Source organism: Gossypium arboreum, chromosome 7 (assembly GCF_025698485.1).
Source record: "Gossypium arboreum isolate Shixiya-1 chromosome 7, ASM2569848v2, whole genome shotgun sequence".
NCBI classification, from domain to species: domain Eukaryota; kingdom Viridiplantae; phylum Streptophyta; class Magnoliopsida; order Malvales; family Malvaceae; genus Gossypium; species Gossypium arboreum.
In genome coordinates this window covers 60,099,959-60,120,140 of record NC_069076.1, presented here as the reverse complement: position 1 = coordinate 60,120,140, position 20,182 = coordinate 60,099,959, and the positions used below count along the sequence as shown (strand labels likewise).

Here is a 20,182-nt window from a genome sequence, read left to right as displayed (position 1 = left end):
TAGAGTTATTGTTACCCATTTATTGGACTTGTTCCTCCTCGATGCCAGGGTTGAAGGGTTGATATTCTGTGCATGCTCCTCCTCCATTCGAATCTCACCTCATCACTGGATGTACCTGAGTAGAACCCCACAAACCGTTAATCTTTTTATTTAAGAGTTCTACTTGGTTAGATAGTATAGTAACCGCGTCGAGTTTGAAAACACCGGCTGCTTTCGTCGGCTTTGCTCTCATAACTTGCCACTGATAGTTATTCAGTGACATCTCCTCAATAAATTCGTAAGCCGCTTCAGGTGTCTTATTAATGATAGTTCTTGCAGCGGCTGCATCAATCAACTACCGAGTCAAAGGATTCAGTCCATTATGGAATGTTTGAACTTGTAGCCAAAGCGGTAACCCATGGTGAGGGCATCTTCGTAAAAGGTCCTTGTATCTCTCCCATGCATCGTAGAGTGTTCCTAAATCCATCTTCACAAAAGAAGAGATATCATTACGTAATTTGGTTGTTTTAGCTGGTGGAAAATATTTTAATAAAAAAATTTCGGTCATTTGTTCCCAAATAGTGATTGACCCTTGTAGTAATGAGTTCAACCATTGTTTAGCCTTATTCCTCAATGAAAAGGGAAACAACCGAAGTCGAATGACGTCATCAGAAACACCAATAATTTTGAAGGTATCGCAAAATTCTAGGAAATTTGCCAAGTGAGCGTTGGGATCCTCGTCCTGCAAACCATCAGATTGAACAAACTGTTGTATCATTTGAATTGTGTTAAGTTTCAGTTCAAAATTATTTGCAGCAATAGCAGGTCTAACTATACTTGACTCAGTTCTTATTAAATTAGGTTTAACATAATCATACATAGTGCACGGAGCAGGATTTTGATTAACAACAATTGCAGAAGGTAGCGAATTTTCTTGGTTTTCAGCCATCTCCTCGGTTGTGGGTTGAATATCGTCATCTTGCTCGTTCTCTGTGTATCTTAAGCTTCACCTTATTTCTCTTTGGTTTTTGCGAACTGTGCGATCGATCTCACTGTAAAAAAGTAATGGTCCTGACGGGTTTCTTCTAGTCATAAACTATAAGAACCTGCCAGAAAAAGGGAAAAAGAAGAATTAGTAATAAAAATTAGAATAAAATTTAAATTGAAGTAAAAGTAAATGGCTAAAGTAATAAAAATTGAGTGTTCCTAATATCTTAGCTCCCCGGCAACGGCGCCAAAAAATTCATACGTGATATTCGTGACAGGTTTTAAATATTTATAATAAATCATTCTTGAAATTAACTATTATCACGATGAAGGCAAGTGTACCTATTGAACAGTAGTATAGCTTTAGCAAGACCGGATTGTCGAACCCAAAAGAACTAAAAGTACTAGTAATGACTGTCTTTTTATTATCTAGCCTAAGAATAATGGGGTTTGTTTTAACTAACTAATTAACTAAACTAAAAATTCCCAGAAAATAGAATTGGGGAATTACTTTTGGAAAAACAATTGAATTAAGACAATACCTAAGGAAAAATTCACCTGGAATTCACTTGTTATTTGACTTTGAATCGGACGATTTATTCATTTGACTTGATCCGTAGAAATCTCTAAGTTATATTATTATCCCTCTCGAGACTAACAACATCTAACCCTAGGTTGAATAATTGAAATCTCTTTCTAATTAACTCCCTAGGGTTGCATTAACTCGACCTATGGATCCCCTTATTAAGTTTCACACTAATCCGGTAAAATCTTGTCACCCTATCTCTAGGCGCGCAATCAACTCTGCTTAATTATGAAAAATGTAGTCTTAGACAGGGTCTATTCCTCCTCTGAATAAGAGGTTAACTTGAATCAATATCTTGGAATATCAAAACAAGAATTAAGAACACATAATTAAGAACAAGTCAAATATTTATCATACAATTTAGATAATAATAACAAGATCTGTCTTAGGTTTCATTCCCCTTAGGTATTTAGGGGTTTTAGTTCATAACTAAAAAGGTAAACATCTCAGAAGAATAATGAATATAAAACATAAAGAAAAACCTAAAACTCCTGAAAGGAAATTGAGGGGAGATCTTCAGTCTTGATGATGAATCCGACTTCTAAGATGGATCAATCGGCTTTCCCTGAGCAGTTCCCTGTTTCTCTCTCTTGTGTCCTTTTCCTCCTCCTCTAGGGTGTATTTATAGGCTTTAGAATGCCTAAGAACCCTCAAAATTGGCCTTTTCCAAATTGGACTAAACTTGGGCTCGACAGGGACACGCCCGTGTGACACTCCCGTGTGCGATTACTTCAGGCCGTGGTCAAGCCTGTTAAATAGGCACAGGTGTGTGGTCCACCCGTGTGAATTGTACTTCGATTTTTCCAAATTGACACGGCTGTGTGGTTTGCCCGTGTGAGGAGGTCCAGGCCGTGTTGATTTCGTACGTTGGCCCATTTTCTCCGTTTTTGGCCCGTTTCTCGTTTCTTTCACTCTCTTATGCTTACCTAAGTATAAATTAAGGAAAAATCATCCATAAAATGTGCCAAGCATGGGATATAAATATGTATAAATTACGGTTTATCACCTACAAACATGCATAATTTTGTCCATGCATCCAACTTCTTTGCATCCTTATCCAGAACATGGGTTGGACAACCCCATATTCTAAAGTGATTTAGAGCTGGTTTATTTCCATGCTTCAATTCATAAAGTGTCTTACAAGCAGACTCAGAATATAGCTAATCGTCTATATTGCATATCCTAGAATGAAGTAGGGAGTTGCGAATAGCTGAACATTGAATGAAAAATGTCAAGTTGTAACAATCCATTATTAGTCAAATCGGAACAGTGGTTTCGGGACAAAAAATTCAAAGTAAAAATTATTATTTTATTATTATTTTAATGTCTACAACATGATAATATGTTTGTGTGAAAATTTCATTAAGAAATTTTATCGTTTGATTAGTTAATTTCATAAAAAAGACTAAATCGCGTAATGTGTAAAACTTGAGTTCTATTAGCTAAAAGTACTTAATAGCTATAGGACCTTAAAATAAAAGTCCTTAAGTAGTAACTAGACCATTATATTGGTGAGTGGACAATATTGGACATGTATTATGTGATTTTAATGTTTATTTACTAAGGTTAATTAAGTAAAATGTTAATAATCATAAAATAAATAAAACAAGACCTTTTTTTTTATCATCTTCATCATCTCTTTCACTGAAATTTAAAGGAGGAAATAATGACAGCATGCTAGGGCATTCGGACAAGCTATTTACCTTGTATTAGTATGATTTTTCATCCCATTTTTAATGATTTCTAAGTTTTTGAGATCGTTGCAGCTCGGTCTAGCTAGCTCAAGGACTATTTTGCAAAACTGTTAAATATTTTGAATGACGTCATTGATGAATACATGTGTTTTTTGATGTTTGATGATATATTATGAATGTTGGTTGTGAATTATACAAGTTTTATAAAGTGATTTTTAATGAAAATGCAAATTAAGGATTAAATTGTGAAATGTGAAAACTTTGTGGTTAAACTATGAAATAATTGTTAAATATGGGATGATATGAGTACTATAGAAATTCGGCTAGCATTTGTTAGTATTAAATTACATGAATTTGTGTTTTTATGAAATAAGGTCTATATTGTAAAAAAAAGTGAAACATTAGGGGCAATTGTATAAAAATGCCTTAAAGTGAATTTTGGACTAAATTGAATAGAGATATAATTAAATAAGTTAATTTTGATTACGTATTATCAAAAAAAGTGAAACTCAAATCTAGGTTGAGGGAAAAACAAAATTCTCGACTAATCAACCAATTTAGCCGTTTTTACATCTGAGGTAAGTTTGTATGTAATAAATACTGTTATAATTATGTTTTAAATGCTTTGATATTGCATAAACAGTGAATACAAGACTACGGACATATTCTAATGATTAGACAACGATTCGATATTCAAAATCCTTGTTGAACCTTAAGAATAAATTTGGATACTAGTGACATGTCATTAGGGATTATTGTGATTATGTGATCCGGGTACGGGTCTTGTACGTCTTATCGGTGGCTGAGTATACCGGCATGTGTTACGGTTACTTTACATCTTGTGTGAGCGGCACGAGTAGCTATGACTTGACCCACAGCTTGTGTGGGTAGGCCCATTGATAGCTCGAAAATGAACATATATGTGATATGTTATTGAGATAGCATTGGCTATATATATGGCACCTAGGGTGCGAGTTTCCCATGTATCCGATAGTATTCTGAATGGTTCAACGGGTAAATGAAAGATGTGATTGTGTATGAGATTGATACGAGATGGTACAGGTATGTACATGAACCGTATAAGCTTAAATTGAAGAAGTTGCGAAGCTCATATATAAGATTATGATTGAAAATGTGAAAGGTTTGTTAGTTAAATGAATTACATTTTGATATGTTCAAATTGATGATTTGTATATTCATGTTAAGAATGAGTTTATTCCATATGAGCTTACTGGGTTATAAAGCTTACTTGGTTTATTTTTCCATGTTTTATAGTGACTTCAAAGCTAGCTCGGATTCGGGGATTGTCGGAGACTTCATCACACTATACTACTATCACTTTGGTACTTTTTGAGCTTATGTTTTAAGTATATGGCATGTATAGGGACTTTGGTCATTTTGGTATATTTGGTAATGTGTTGTGCCATTTGAAATGGCTTGTAAATGTTTATGTTTTGGTTTGTATATATAGCCATAAGCGATGGCTTATTTTGGGTTATTTTGGTATGTTTGGATATTGTATATATATGTGTATATAGCTTGTATGATGTTTTGAAAGTTGGACATGTGGTGCTAGTGGATAGCTAGCATAATTGATATCTGATAGCGAAGTTTTGATTGATTAAAATGCTTGAGAAAATAGATCAAATGATGCATAGTTGATAATGGTCAAATTGATGAACTGAGGAAGTAAAGTTTGGTACAAATAGTATAGCATATTTTGGTGATTTGTGTATATATAAAATGGAAGTATACAATGTGCATGATTTATGTTTGAAATGGTTGGTTTAAATGCTAATATATGCTATGTGTTGGTGCCAATTGATGTGGTGTAGGTACATGCAAGTTTGGGTGGCAAAATTGGCTTGGTAAATAGCTTATTTTTGTTTACACGGGCGTGTGTCTCAGCCGTGTATGACACACGGTTATGTTACACGGCCGTATGTCCCCTGATGTTGAAATATAAATCAAGTCAGTATGCTCCACATGGCCTTAAACACGAGCGTGTGAATTGGCCGTGTGGCATAAGTCAGTATACCCTACAAGTTTGGCACGGCCTGGCACACGGGCGTGTATGGCCATTTTTAGGGCACACGGGCTAGCCACACGGGCGTGTGTGTTGGCCGTGTGACCCAAGTCAAAGAGTTACACTGGGTCAGACACAGGCTGGGACATGGCCATGTGCTTCCATTTTGAATGTCCACATGGCCTGCAACACGGGCATGTCTTTGGCCGTGTGAAAGACACGGCTGGGCCACACAGGTGTGTGTCCCCTATTTTTGAGAAAATTTTCTAAGTACTTTAATAGTTTTTAAAGTTATCGGTTTAGTCCTGAACCACTCCTAATGCATGTTTAAGGCCTCATAAACTCATATTAGGGACAAAATGTTTGGTTGTGAATAGGATGTATACTTTGTGATTAATTATATGTGAAATGTATGTTTAAATGTGTTATAAGTTCGGTAATGCTCCTTAACCCTATTCTGGCACTGAATACGAGTAAGGGGTGCTATATTTATTGGTATCAGAGTTATGGTTTAGTCGATTCCCGGAGTAACATAGCATATGCGAGAGTCTAGCTATACATGCCATATATAACCTATGATTGTGTGATGACTCCTGACAATTTAAAATTGTTTTCGTATAGTAAATAGATCCCAATCGAGCTATAGCTGACGATGTTGAGAGTAATGCGCCAACTCCAGCACAAGGGGCAGCGCCGTCTGAATTTAGAAATGTATCAAGTAGTCACAAAGGAGAGGCTAAAGAAGTCTTTTCCAAATGATGAATAAATGGGTCACACAATATGTCTGGAAAAATCCGGCTACTCAACAACCTCCACCCCTACCTAATCCTCAACCTGTTCCCATAGCTCCTCAAGTTGTGGAACTTCAATGACTGAATAAGCCGCTAGTAGATAAAATTTGAAAATATGTTATTGAAGAGTTCAGAGCTATCATTGATGACCATCCCGAACGAGCTGAATTTTTGACTTGAAAACACTATTTGGGTATTTGATGAACTGTCATGTACGCTAGCTGAGTGTTTGAAATGTGCTATTTCATTATTGAGGGACACTGTGTATCAATGGTGGAATACCCTAGTATCAGTGATGCCGAGAGAAAGAGTGACCTGAGAATTCTTTCAGACTGAGGTTTGGAAGAAATATATAAGTTAACGGTTTCTTAATCAAAAGCATAAAGAGTTTTTAAAATTGAAGCAGGGTCGTATGAATATGACTGAGTACAAAAGAGAATTCGTAAGGTTGAGTAAGTATGCTGGGAGTATGTTTCTACTGAAGAAATCATGTGCAAAAGGTTCGATGATGGGTTGAATAAGAATATAATACTTCTAGTTGGAATTCTAGAATTGAAAGAATTTTTTGTCTTGGTTGATAGAGCTTGCAAAGATGAGGAGCTTAGCAAAGAAAAGAGAAAAGTAGATTTGAGGCTAAGGACTCGAGAAAAAGATCGATGAATAAGCCATATAAATCTTCGTCAAAGAAATCCAGAGATTCGTTCACTAGTCCAAATTCTTCAATTGGGTATTCGAATAGATATCATGAAAATCAATATTCAAGTCCTAAAGCACAAGCTACATCGGTATCGAGTGTTGGCAGTGTGAGAAACTATAGACCTAAATCTCAATAATGTGGAAGACATCATATTGGTGAATGCAGAATGAATAATCGGGCTAGTTTTAAATGTGGTTCACAAGATCATTTCATACGAAATTGCTTAGAACTAGTAGAGAAAGATAATATTCAAAATACAAGACCGAGTAACATAGCCACTAGGGGGCGGCCACTAAGAAATGGGGGAAATGAGAGTGGTAATTGCGATACTACAAAAGATTCTACAGTAAGATCTAAGGCCAGAACACTGCTAGAGCTTACACTATTCGCGCTCACTAAGAGGCATCATCACCTGATGTTATCATTGGTACATTTTCTCTCTACGACACTAATGTGATTGCTTTGATTGATCTTGGATCAACTCAATCGTATGTTTGTGAAAATTTAGTGTCTAGTAAGAATTTTCCTGTTGAGTCTAATATGTTTGTGATTAAAGTATCGAACCCCTTAGGTAAGTATTTTCTAGTTGATAAAGTTTGCAATAATTGTCCATTAATGACTCAGGGTTACTATTTTCATGTGAATTTGATGCTTTTGCCATTTGATGATTTCGATATAATTCTGGGTTTGGATTGGTTGACTCTGCATGATGCTGTTGTGAATTGTAGACGAAAGATTATTGAATTGAAATGTCAGAATAGTGAAATTATTTGAATTGAATCAGATGAATCAAATGAATTGCTTGCTTTGATTTTGTCTATGTCAGCTCAGAGATGTGTAATAAAAGGTTGCGAAGCTTATCTTGCTTATGTTTTAGGTACAAAAGTGTCTGAATCAAAGATTGAATCAATACCTGTAGTTTGTGAATATCCGGATGTATTTCTAGAAGAATTATCGGGGTTACCACCGATAAGAGAGGTTGAATTTGCTATTGAATTTGTACCTGAAACTTCTCTGATATCAATAGCTTCGTATAGAATGGCTTCGATAGAATTGAAAGAGTTGAAATCTCAGTTGCAAGAGTTAACAGATAGAGGATTTCACGACCTAGTTTTTCGTCCTAGGGTGCGCCAGTATTGTTTGTAAAAAAGAAAGATGGGTCAATGAGAATATGTATTGATTATCGGTACCTTAATAAAGTTACGACAAAGAATAAGTATCTGTTACCGAGGATAGATGATTTGTTCAACTAGTTGAAAGGGGCAACCATGTTTTTGAAGATTGATTTGATATCTGACTATTATCAGTTGCGAGTTAAAAACTCAGATGTGCCAAAAACTAAATTTAGAATGAGGTACGAACATTGTGAATTTCTTGTTATGTCTTTCGGATTGACTAATGCTCCTGCAGTCTTTATAGATTTGATGAACCGAATTTTTAGACCTTATTTAGACAGATAAGCAACTATTCACTAAATTCAGCAAATGTGAATTCTGGCTCCAAAAAGTCTGATTTTTGGGGCACATTGTTTCAGCAGAGGGTATGAGAGTTGATTTGAGCAAGATTTCAACAATTGTTTACTAGAAACCACCGAGAAATGTATCTAAAGTTAGAAGCTTTCTGGGGTTAGCTGGTTATTATAGATGTTTTGTAAAAATAATTCTCGATGATTGCTACAGCGATGACCAGATTGCTATAGAAAGATGTGAAGTTTGTGTGGTCTGAGAAATATCAATAGAGTTTTGATCAGTTGATGGCATTGTTAACCAAAGCACCAGTTTTGGTTCAACTTGAGTCGGGTAAAGAATTTGTGATTTACAGTGACGCGTCATTGAATGGTTTGGGTTGCATTTTGATACAAGAAGGAAAAGTTATAGCTTATGCCTCCAGACAATTGAAACCACATGAAAAGAATTATCTGATGCACGATTTAGAGTTGGCTGCTATTGTTTTCGCATTGAAAATTTGGCGACATCATTTGTACAGTAAAAATTTCTATATCTTTACCGATCACAAAAATTTAAAGTATATAATGACTCAGAAAGATTTGAATTTGTGACAACGAAGATGGCTCGAGCTGTTAAAAGATTATGAGTCGGTGATTGATTATCATATGGGGAAAACGAATGTAGTTGCAGATACTTTGGGTAGAAAATCATTATTTGCTTTGAAAGTGATGAATATGAGACTGGCTTTGTCAGATGATGGTTTGATATTAGCCGAATTAAAAGCTAAACCATTTTTTCTTTAGCAAATTTGTGAAGCTCAAAAGTGTGATACAAAGTTACAAGCTAAAAGAATGCAGTGTGAGTTGACTAGTGATTTAGAATATCAGATCAGATCCAATGATTGCTTAATGTTTCGAGGTAGAATTTGTGTACCAAAGAATCCTGAGCTCATTCAGAAAATTTTACACGAAGCACATAGCGGTTGTCTATCTGTTCACTTGGGGAGTACCAAAATGTACAATGATTTGAAACAATTGTATTAGTGGTCGGGAATGAAATGAGGCATATCAAAATTTGTATCGAGATGTCTGGTGTGTCAGCAAGTTAAGTTGAGCATTGAATGCCTTCTGGATTGCTACAACTGGTGATGATACCAGAGTGGAAGTGAAATAGAGTTATAATGGATTTCGTATCGGGTTTGCCTCTGTATTCAAAAAAGAAAGATGCTATCTGGGTTTTCGTAGATTGACTAACAAAATCAGCACATTTCATTTCGGTACGTACTGATTATTGCTTGATAGATTGGCTGAATTGTACATATCTGAGATCGTTAGATTGCACGGGGTACCAGTTTCAATTATTTCGGATAGAGATCCAAGGTTTACATTGTGATTTGGAAGAAATTGCAAGAAGCTCTAGGTTTGAAGTTGAATTTTAGTACAGCATTTCGTCCACAAACCGATGGTTAGTCTAAGAGAGTAATACATATTCTCGAAGATATGTTTCGTTGTTGTGTGTTGGAGTTTGAAGGTAATAGGGAGAAATATTTTCCGTTAGTTGAATTTGCGTATAACAACAGTTTTCAATCGAGTATTAAAATGGCACCACTGGAAGCTTTTTATGGTTGCAAATGTCGAACTCCACTATACTGGACCGAGCTGGGTGAGAAAAAGATTCACGGAGTTGATCTGATTAGAGAGACTGAAGAAAAAGTGAAAGTAATTCGCGATAGTCTGAAAGCAGATTTAGATCGACAAAAATCATACGCAGATTTAAAGCGAAAAGATATTGAATTTCAGATTGGTGATAAAGTATTTCTAAAAGTGTCTCCGTGGAAGAAAATCTTTCGATTTGGTCATAAAGGTAAACTGAGTTCGCGATTCATCGGGCCTTATGAGATCATGGAAAGAATAGGTCTAGTGGCATATCGGCTAGCTTTACCGTAGAATTAGAAAAAATCCACGTGTTTCATGTGTCGATGTTGCATCGATATAGATCGGATCCATCACATGTAATTTCTCTGGCAGAGATTGAAATACAACCTGACATGAGTTACAATGAAGAATCGATCCGAATTTTAGCTCAAAAGATTAAATAGTTGAGAAGTAAAATCATAGATCTTGTGAAAGTACTTTGGTGACGTCACGGGGTTGAAGAGGCTACATGGAAACCTAAGGAAGCTATGAGAAAACAGTGCCCTAACCTATTCATTGGAAACATTTTCGGGGACGAAAATCCCTAAGGGGGGAAAGTTGTAACAACACATTTTTTGTCAAATCAGAACAGTGGTTTCGGGACCACAAATATAAAATAAAAATTATTATATTATTATTATTTTAATGTCTACAGCATGATAATATGTTTGTGTGAAAATTTCGTTAAGAAATTTTATCGTTTGATTAGTTAATTTGATAAAAAGGACTAAATCGCGTAATATGTAAAAGTTGAGTTCTATTAGCTAAAAGTATCTAATAGCTATAGAACCTTAAAGCAAGAGCCCTTAAGTAGTAATTAGACCATTATATTGGTGAGTGGACAATATTGGACATGTATTATGTGATTTTAATGTTTATTTACTAAGGTTAATTAAGTAAAATGTTAATAATCATAAAATAAATAAAACAAGACCCTTTTTTTTATCATCTTCATCATCTCTTTCATTGAATTTTAAAGGAGGAAACCATAAAAGCATGCTAGGGCATTCGAACAAGCTATTTAGCTTGCATTGGTGTGATTTTTCATCCCGTTTTTAATGATTTCTATGTTTTAAGATTGTTACAGCTAGGTCTAGCTAGCTCAGGGACTATTTTGCAAAACTGTTAAAGATGTTGAATGATGCCATTGATGAATACATCTGTTTTTTGATGTTTGATGATAAATTATGAATGTTGGTTGTGAATTATACAAGTTTTATAAAGTGATTTTTAGTGAAAATGCAAATTAGGGATTAAATTGTGAAATGTGAAAAATTTTTGGTTAAAAGTGAAATAATTAAAAAATATGGGCTTATATGAGTACGAGAGAAATTTGGATAGCATGGGTTAGTATTAAATTGCATGAATTTTTGTTTTTATGAAATAAGGACTAAATTGTAAAAGATGTAAAAAATTAGGGGCAATTGTGTAAAAATACCTTAAAGTGAATTTTGCACTAAATTGAATAGAGAGATGATTAAATAATTTAATTTTGATTACATATAGGTCAGGAAAAATGAAACTTGGATATAGATTGAGGGAAAAACAAAGTTCTCGAATAATAGACCAATTTTAGCCATTTTTACATCTGAGTTAAGTTCGTATGTAATAAGTATTATTATAATTATGTTTTAAATACTTTGATATTGCATAAACTGTGACTACAAGACTATAGACATATTCGACAATGATTAGAAAACGATTCAGCATTCGAAATCCCGGTTGAACCTTAGGAATAGATTTGGATACTAGTGACATGTCATTTGGGATTATTGTGATTATGTGATCCGGGTGCTGGTCCTGCATGTTCTCCCAGTGGTTAAGTATACTGACATGTGTTGCAGTTACTTGACAGCTTGTGTGAGCAGCATCGAGTAGTTACAACTTGACCCACAGCTTGTGTGGGCAGGCCTGTTGATAGCTCGAGAGTGAGCATATATGTGATATGTGATTGAGATAACATTGGCTATATATGTGGAACCTAGGATGCGAGTTTCCCATGTATCCGATAGTATTCCGAATGGTTCAATGGGTAGATGAAAGATGTGATCGTGTATGAGATTGATACAAGATGGTACAGGTATCTACATGTAACACTCCAAACCTGCCTGGACATTATGGCTGAATCTGGCGAGGTTACATGAAAATGCTTTCGAAAACTAGATCGTTGCTAAAACCATTTCTTTGTTTAGGCAACTTCTTTTCAATATCTTATGTTAATTCAAAATCATGTCATTTGGTTCCAAAAAGTTATCTATTTTCAAAATGTTATTTAATTACAATTCGTCATTTGATTCCAAAACGTTATATTTTGCGGAAGCTTTTAAAACAGTTTGAGTATTCGTGGTGTTTTGGTAAAACATACTTCTCTTTTGGAAATCTGAGTTTTTCCTACCACTAGCAGTTGAAAAACATAAATAGCATAAAAATTCCAAATTTAAACCAAAAATACGAAGAGGCCATTATTACATAAAAATACCTCAACTTAAACTTAAAACCTTACATAAGTACGAAACTAAGTAAAAACAAGTCGTGTAGCCACCACTGAGTCCTCCGTCGTACCGATCCACCTATGTTTATGGATTTCCTGTATAGTAAATACAGAAGGGGTGAGTTTACAAAAACTCAGCATGTAGTCCCCATGCAACCATACAGACAAAATGCAAGCAATAACAGACTGGGACTAAGCCCATCTCAGTGACCGTATCAGTTTGGGCCTTAGCCCATCACATTATCAGTAACCAGTAGGGCCTTGGCCTACTACGGTATCAGTATCAGAAATAGTAGTAGTTTCATTGGGGCCTTAGCCCATCCCAGTATCAGTATGCAATATTGCAGTGTACAGTATACCAGCCCTACCCAACCAACCACTATACACCATCTCCTGTCCAACCCTGCACTCCTGTGGGGAATAAATCACCCACCCATCCCTACATTTACAAATTAGCACTGGTTGCGGCACTAAACAGTATTTAGAGTAGAGCTGTCAGTATAATAGGCTTAGAGCCATCAGTGATTTGCAGCTGAGCTGCTAGTATAATAGGCGTTATGCTTATCAGTACACTTCCTCCAATCATATCAACCCAACCCCATGCAATGCAACATACAGATATAATATGCCATGTCACGATATCAGTGCATATAGTATCAGTTGTTCAAAATAAAATCATGCTTAATAACATATATCAGTCATACAGTCATATCACTTATTTAGGGGTCTAAGAATGGCTTACCGACCCTACAGTAGGTTCACAGTCGACTTGGGCTACCCGTGCAACCTTGGCAAACAAGTCAATAAAACTGGGCTTACACGCCCGTATTGGTTTGCCCGTGTGGCCCACATGGCTCATATTAGCCTTGGCTGTGTGGGTCATACGGCTTGGCCCAGAATCCCACATGCCTGTATGGGCCCACACGCCCGTGTAACCCACACGGCCCAATTGGTCGAGCCCGTGTCTCGCACACTGCATCGCCAGCCATCACACGGTGGTGTCATGCACCCGTGTCATGCGTGCACGGCTTGGGCTCGTCATTAACACGCTTGTGTTCAGTCACACGCCTGTCACACGGGCTACCACACGCCCGTGTGGTGTTGACAGTAGGCTTTTTTGGCTTTTTATCGGGACTCATTTTCAGTGTTTCGGTACACACCTAGTATCGTTTACTGCGAAAGCACTCCCGAGCACTCCAAAACCTATAATTGAACAATAGGAACCTATTTAATCACTCAACAGTTGAATAATTATTGAATCCGAAACTGAAACTTAAGCATTGAACGATTCGATCTTACCCGCAACACCTCAAAAAAAATTCGACTAAAAATCCATGAAAGATGAGTCCCTTATTCCAGAATTCGCTGCTACCCAAGGAATCGATATAACCCCAGATTAGTGCCTTAGAAAATGCAACGTACAGATATAAACCAAAATTCCACTTACCGATGCTGCACAAATAAATGACAGAGAGGAAGAGGGGAAAATACAATTTCGATAACAATGGAAGTAGAATCAGAAGAGAAAAGATGGGTAAAATTCGGCAATCAAGTGGGGAAGAAATTCGACAGAGGAGGGAAAATAAGGATAGAACGTGAGAAATTGGAAAACTGATATTTTGAGAAACAAAAATTGAACCTGATTCTGAGAACTCCCCTACCTAACTCTCTTTAATTATCTCCATCAACCTCTCCACTAAATCCACTAATCAGAATCCTATTCTACTCAAACTCTCACACAGCCCAAGCAACAAAATAAATCCCTTGTTTGCCTAGGGATTCGAACTCCTAACCACCAATAACCTTTACACTCTACTTAGCCACCAAACCAGTAGGCCTAATCTTATGTAAACTTACTAACATTCAAACTTAAGCATACTAAACAAGAGTAAGGCTTTATTTAAATAAAAACAAAATTTTGATCAAACTAAGGCTTGAACTTGGGACCTCTCACACATACCCAGAAGACTTAACCACTGAAGCAGATACTCAGTTGTGTGTCATATTTTAACAGAACATACTTATGAGATTTTTGGGGTGTTACATACATGAACCATATAAGCTTAAATCGAAGAAGATGTGAAGTTCATATATAAGATTATGATTGAAAATGTGAAAGGTTTTTTAGTGCCAATTGATATGGTGTAGGTACATGCAAGTTTGGGTGGCAAAACGGATGTGTGACTTGGCCATGTGGCATAAGTCAGCATACCCTACAGGTTTGACATGGCCTAGCTTACAGACGTGCATGGCCATATTTAGGGCACACGGGCGTGTGAGTTGGCTGTGTGACCCAAGTTAGAGAGTTATACGTGGTCGGACATGGGCTGGGACACGGTCATGTGCTCCCATTTTGAATGTCCACATGTCCTGCAACACAGGTGTGTGTTTGGCTGTCTGAGAGACACGGTCGGGGCACACGGGCGTGTTTCCTCTATTTTTGAGAAAATTTTCTAAGTACTTTAAAAGTTTCCAAAGTTATCAGTTTAGTCCCGAACCACTCCCAATGCATATTTAGGGCCCTGTAAACATGTATTAGGGACAAAATGTTTGGTTGTGAATGGAATGTATACTTTGTGATTAATTGCATGTGAAATGTATGTTTAAATGTGTTATAAGTTTGGTAATTCTCCTTAACCCTATTCTGGCATTGAATACGGGTGAGGTTGCTAAACAATGTAAGGTTTTATTTTTTCTCTCAACTACGCCATTCTATTGTGGAGTGCCCAATGCAGTCAATTGGGACAAAATCTCATTTTCTATAAGGTATACTAAGAACTCGTTAGACAATTATTCCCCATCTCAGTCAAACTAAAGATTCTTTATATATAAATCTAATTGCCTTTCCACTTCTACACGAAACTCTTAAGATTTGTCAAAGGTTTCACTTTTGTGATGCATTAGATACACATATCCATATCGAGAATAGTCAATAAAAGTCACGCAATAACCGTAACCTCCTCGGACACTGATGCTTATAGTACTACATATATTAGTGTGCATAAGTTCTAAAGGTACACTGGCCCTTGTACCTTTCACATTAAAAGACCTCTTAGTCATTTTACCTTCCAAGCAAGATTCACATTGTGGAAGATTAACTTCCTTAAGCATACTTAAGGGACCATCTTTTACATGTCTAGTTATTATTTCTTTGTTAATATGACCAAGTCTTAAGTGCCATAGGTACCTCTCTTTATAGTGAGAAGTTTTAAGCTTATTATTTACCATTTCAGTTTGAAGAATCAAATTGTTATTTGGTTTGATAAAATAAAGATTGTTTTCCATCCATCCATTATAGATCAAAGAACGATTTTTGTAAATAGCAATCCATTTATTGAATGTTATAGAATAATCGTCATTAAATAAACATGCTACATAAATTAAATTCCTCTTAAAATGAGGTAAATAAAACACATCCTTTAAAACAGTCTTCCTAAAATTATCAAAATGTAAAATAACTTCTCTCACTTCTTTGGCTGAAACATAGCTTCCTGATCTGACGTAATTTGATATGGCAAATTAAGCTTTCCCATTATACTTATAGAGCTTGTTTTCAAGAAAATTAGTGACTTTTCTGTAATTTTTCATAGTTTTTAGAATTTTGATTTCATAAGTGTAATAGTATTTTTTTTACTTATTTTGAGATCCAATTTGGCCAATTGTACCATTGGGCCCTTAATAATTGATTGAATGTTGTAGGGACGCGTTGAAGGCCGAAATCAAGTGAGAACTTCACCGAAGGAGAAGGTATCGCGATATCCTACCCTTAGAATTGCGATACCTCCAACATGCCCCAAGTTTTGACAACCCTTCAGTCGTATCGCAATATCCCCTATAGGTATCATGATATCACCTACCCAAGGAGCACCCCTAATCAAGTTTGTTGACGGTATCACGATATCCTATCCTTGGGTATCGTAATACCAACATCGTGAGGGGACAAAAAATGAATCCAATGGTATTCTTTATCTATCCAAAGCACCAATCATTTAATTTATTCTCTATACGCTAATACGATAAGTAAGAGACATATTTCAATTGAAAAATAATAAAGATTCACTAATTACTATATTTGTATTAAGTAAATATTTTCATTTCAGCAACATATCAAGAATGTAGAATAATGCATGCGTCTTGTATTAAAACCTTAAAAAAAACATTTTTCTATTGCTATGATCATTCTCACACTGATCAATCATGTTGCCTCAGGGTACCATGATTAACTAGAAAAAACATGGGTTACATCCAATCAGTTCGTGAATTTTTATTCTCAAGACTCCACACAAACCAACGACCATTTAACATTTGACCATCATCTCTAGTTTAAATATCGTTTCTTGGAAAACTATTTAATAAGATACGATCTTGAATGTGTAACCATTGACTCAACACCCATCATGCACATGCTTTCATTTGTGAGCCATCGTGGGACAATCTCACTGATAGTCATGCATGACTAGTTGTCCTTAAAATGAAATCCCATCTACCGAACCCACATGATAAAGTTTACCTTGGGGTGTGGCTAGGGTAGGAGCCGACTCAAAACTTTATCATGCTATAACTTAAGGAAAATTAATGGAGGCCGTAAGTCATGCTCAGGGACCTTCTCCCGTTCAATATTTAAAAAAAACATGTAATGTTTTTATCCTAGATTTCAAGAATGATCATACAATAGTTTTAATGAAATTCTTACCTAATCTATATGACATGCTTCCATTATATGCATGACATGCTATGAAAGTTTTATAATCTTCACATTCATTCATTTGCAAGAATCAATCAATCATAAAGACAAACAATTTTGATTCTCCATTGTTTTTCTTTTAAGGGAAAAATCGAAAAAGTGAATGTGAACCATACACCAGGTAGGGCTCTAGGAAAGGGAGGTGAGTCTTATTTGACAGCTTAAAAACCAAATCTTTCCTTGCCAGAGCCAATCCTAGACATGCACTTTCTCATTACCACACTTTTGATAGCAATTAAATAACCTAAATAAGTGAATAGAGCAATATAACACATGCATTTTTAGAATACCACACTTTTTATCTTTAATCGATCAACTATGGATCATCTCATACATATATATCACAATTATAACATTAACAATTACTAAACAAATATATATATATATATATAGAGAGAGAGAGAGACAAAAGGGTAATTAAAATAAAATTGTAAGCCAAGGTTTCCATGCTTCTATTTCTAGAAAATAAATGAAAAACAAAGTTACATAGTTTTTCGTCACATGGCATTCTTTGGGTCTTCAACCGTCGTTGCTTCATCTTCTCCTTGTCATGGACTCATTTTAGAAAAATTACATTTAAGTCCTATTTTCGTTTTTGACTCACAAGAATTCTATGAATTAAAAAAAATGCCCTATGTGGAGATCATAGTCCACAGCCTATTTCCTAAGAACCACAACCTTGGCAAAAATAACAATTATATGACAAATATATAATATCGCATCCAATCCCATATATAACTCAAAACATGTATAAGATATAAAGAATGTCACTTTCTATGTAACCAAATCATTCAAAAAGAAGTGAAATATATTTTGGTTACCTGTTTATTCTTATAGATAGAGCACAACCTAACTTTGATATCAATTGTTGGCAAAATGGGTTTGGAAAACACAACAAAAAATAAGATTAAGGGAAAACCATAGTTTAAATTTTTTTTTTCCAAAAACTACAACTTGGTTGTGATATCTAGATTAGTAAATACTCAATCCAAATTTTACCATTTTGATTCATCTTGGATGAATTCTTCAACCTATAGTCTTCTCCACTATCCTCAAGCACACATCTATCGGGTGTGGGCTCATGTAACACCCCAAACCCGTGACCGTCACCGGATTTGACCACGTGGTGTTACCGGGCTTACTTCCCTTATTTCTCTCTTTGAAATAATTGATTTCTGTTCCAGGCAGGCTAGCTAACTGCGTCACTGTCACCTTAGAAATCATATCTTGAGTTCCAGAACTCAAAAATCAATTCCGTAAATTTTCCCTGAAACTAGACTCATATATCCATCCCTGGATTTATTTCTAGAATTTTTGGTTGGGCCAATTGGTACAGTTTATTAGTTAAAGTCGCCCATGTTACAGGGGTTGACTACACTGACCTTTGAGCATTACGACCTGGATATCTTCTCGTACAGGGCTTCAATGCTCATGTCGTTTGTTTCTAATGAAACTAGACTCAAAGGGGAATCTGAACATATAAGGAACGACTTCTAATTCCTTCTGGATAATTTATGGTAAATTTTCAAAGTCGAGACAGGGGATCCAGAAACCGTTCTGGCCCTATTTCACGAGAACTTTAATATCTCTCAGTATACTGCTCATATGGTCGTTTCGTTTCGTCCATATGAAAATAGATTCATCAAGGTTCAATTTTCTAATTTATTCACTATTTAATTCTACTTCTACTATTTTTAGTGATTTTTCAATCTCATATCACTGCTGCTGTCCGCAACAGTTACTGCAGTAGACTATGCCAATTTCATGAATCTTTCCTTGGCCTTACTAATCATCCATCATACATGACACAAATTATGGCCACCTTATCAAAATTAAAGTTTCTAAGACTCGTGGCTATAGGTTCTAGCATCCCACTCAACGACCACATAGGCCATTTTCACATGGCTTAAAGTTTACAACCCACAATTCAACAAAACATAATAGCCTATACATGCCAAATGTTCTCCTAGTTCAACTACGAAGACAATACCAAAAGATTTCCAGCCGGTGTGATGACTTCAACGACGGTTCCGAGCACGCAACAATACGAGTCCAAGAGACCTAAAATGGGTGACAAGAAAACACCGAGTGAGTTTATAACTCAGTAAGTCATAAGCATTCATCAACCATCCATTAATAAAATTTTCACAACATCAAACAATAAACAAGGCTAGGTACTTCATCCATATCGAAACTATACCATAATTCCTCGGACCTTTCGGTTCAATCTCATACCAAGTCATACATCCACATTTCATATTCTATACAATAAGATATTTGAGGCATTTTTACACACCAACTCATTCACACCACAATCATACAATTGCAATCATCACATAGATTTAAAGCTTACCAAGCTCAACCCCGAACATGAACGTATTGCCTATTCGTCATGAGCTCAAGGTACTTACCCGATCCGCTGTCCGGGATTAACTCAATAATGTCGCACACTCAGTGCCAATTGTAATACAAGAGCATATGGTGAATCCGCACACTTAGTGCTATATATTTTCAGCTCGCACACTTAGTGCTATATAATCAAACTCGCACACTTAGTGCTGTACAATTTTAAACCCGCACACTTAGTGCCAATCTTGTCACCGTGTCCATTTATACCCGCACACTTAGTGCCGAGACCAATACCTTATGCATTTTGCTGCCTTTATACATTCAACAATGGCATCATTCCATACACATACATTTTCATTTACACATCAACTCATTTAAACACAATCTGCATATATATTATGGTCATTTACATCAACACCAAATATATGCTTAATGACTTACATTATGTAGGGTAGAACGGTTCCAATTCAGCTACTCGTTTGCTTTCTCCTTTCCTTTGTCCGATTTAGTCCCCTTTGCTCGGAGCTAAATCAAACAATTCACCTCTCCATCAAACACAAACATACGGCATTCATATACATTATTATGATTATTGCGAATACTTAACACAACTAAGCTAAAATTTACTCAATCTCATCTTAATTTATTGCTACTTATTCATCAAATTCCCAATACAAGGTATTTAACACCTATGCA

The 20,182-nt window shown here is 35.9% G+C and overlaps 1 non-coding gene across 1 annotated transcript; it reads left to right on the top strand.

Moving 5' to 3' along the window:
- The first annotated feature begins 392 nt into the window (after nt 1-392).
- On the top strand, nt 393-499 carry LOC128296230 (small nucleolar RNA R71). The gene has a single exon (XR_008286779.1). It is a non-coding gene; the product is annotated as a small nucleolar RNA R71 (small nucleolar RNA).
- The last annotated feature ends 19,683 nt before the right edge of the window (nt 500-20,182 follow it).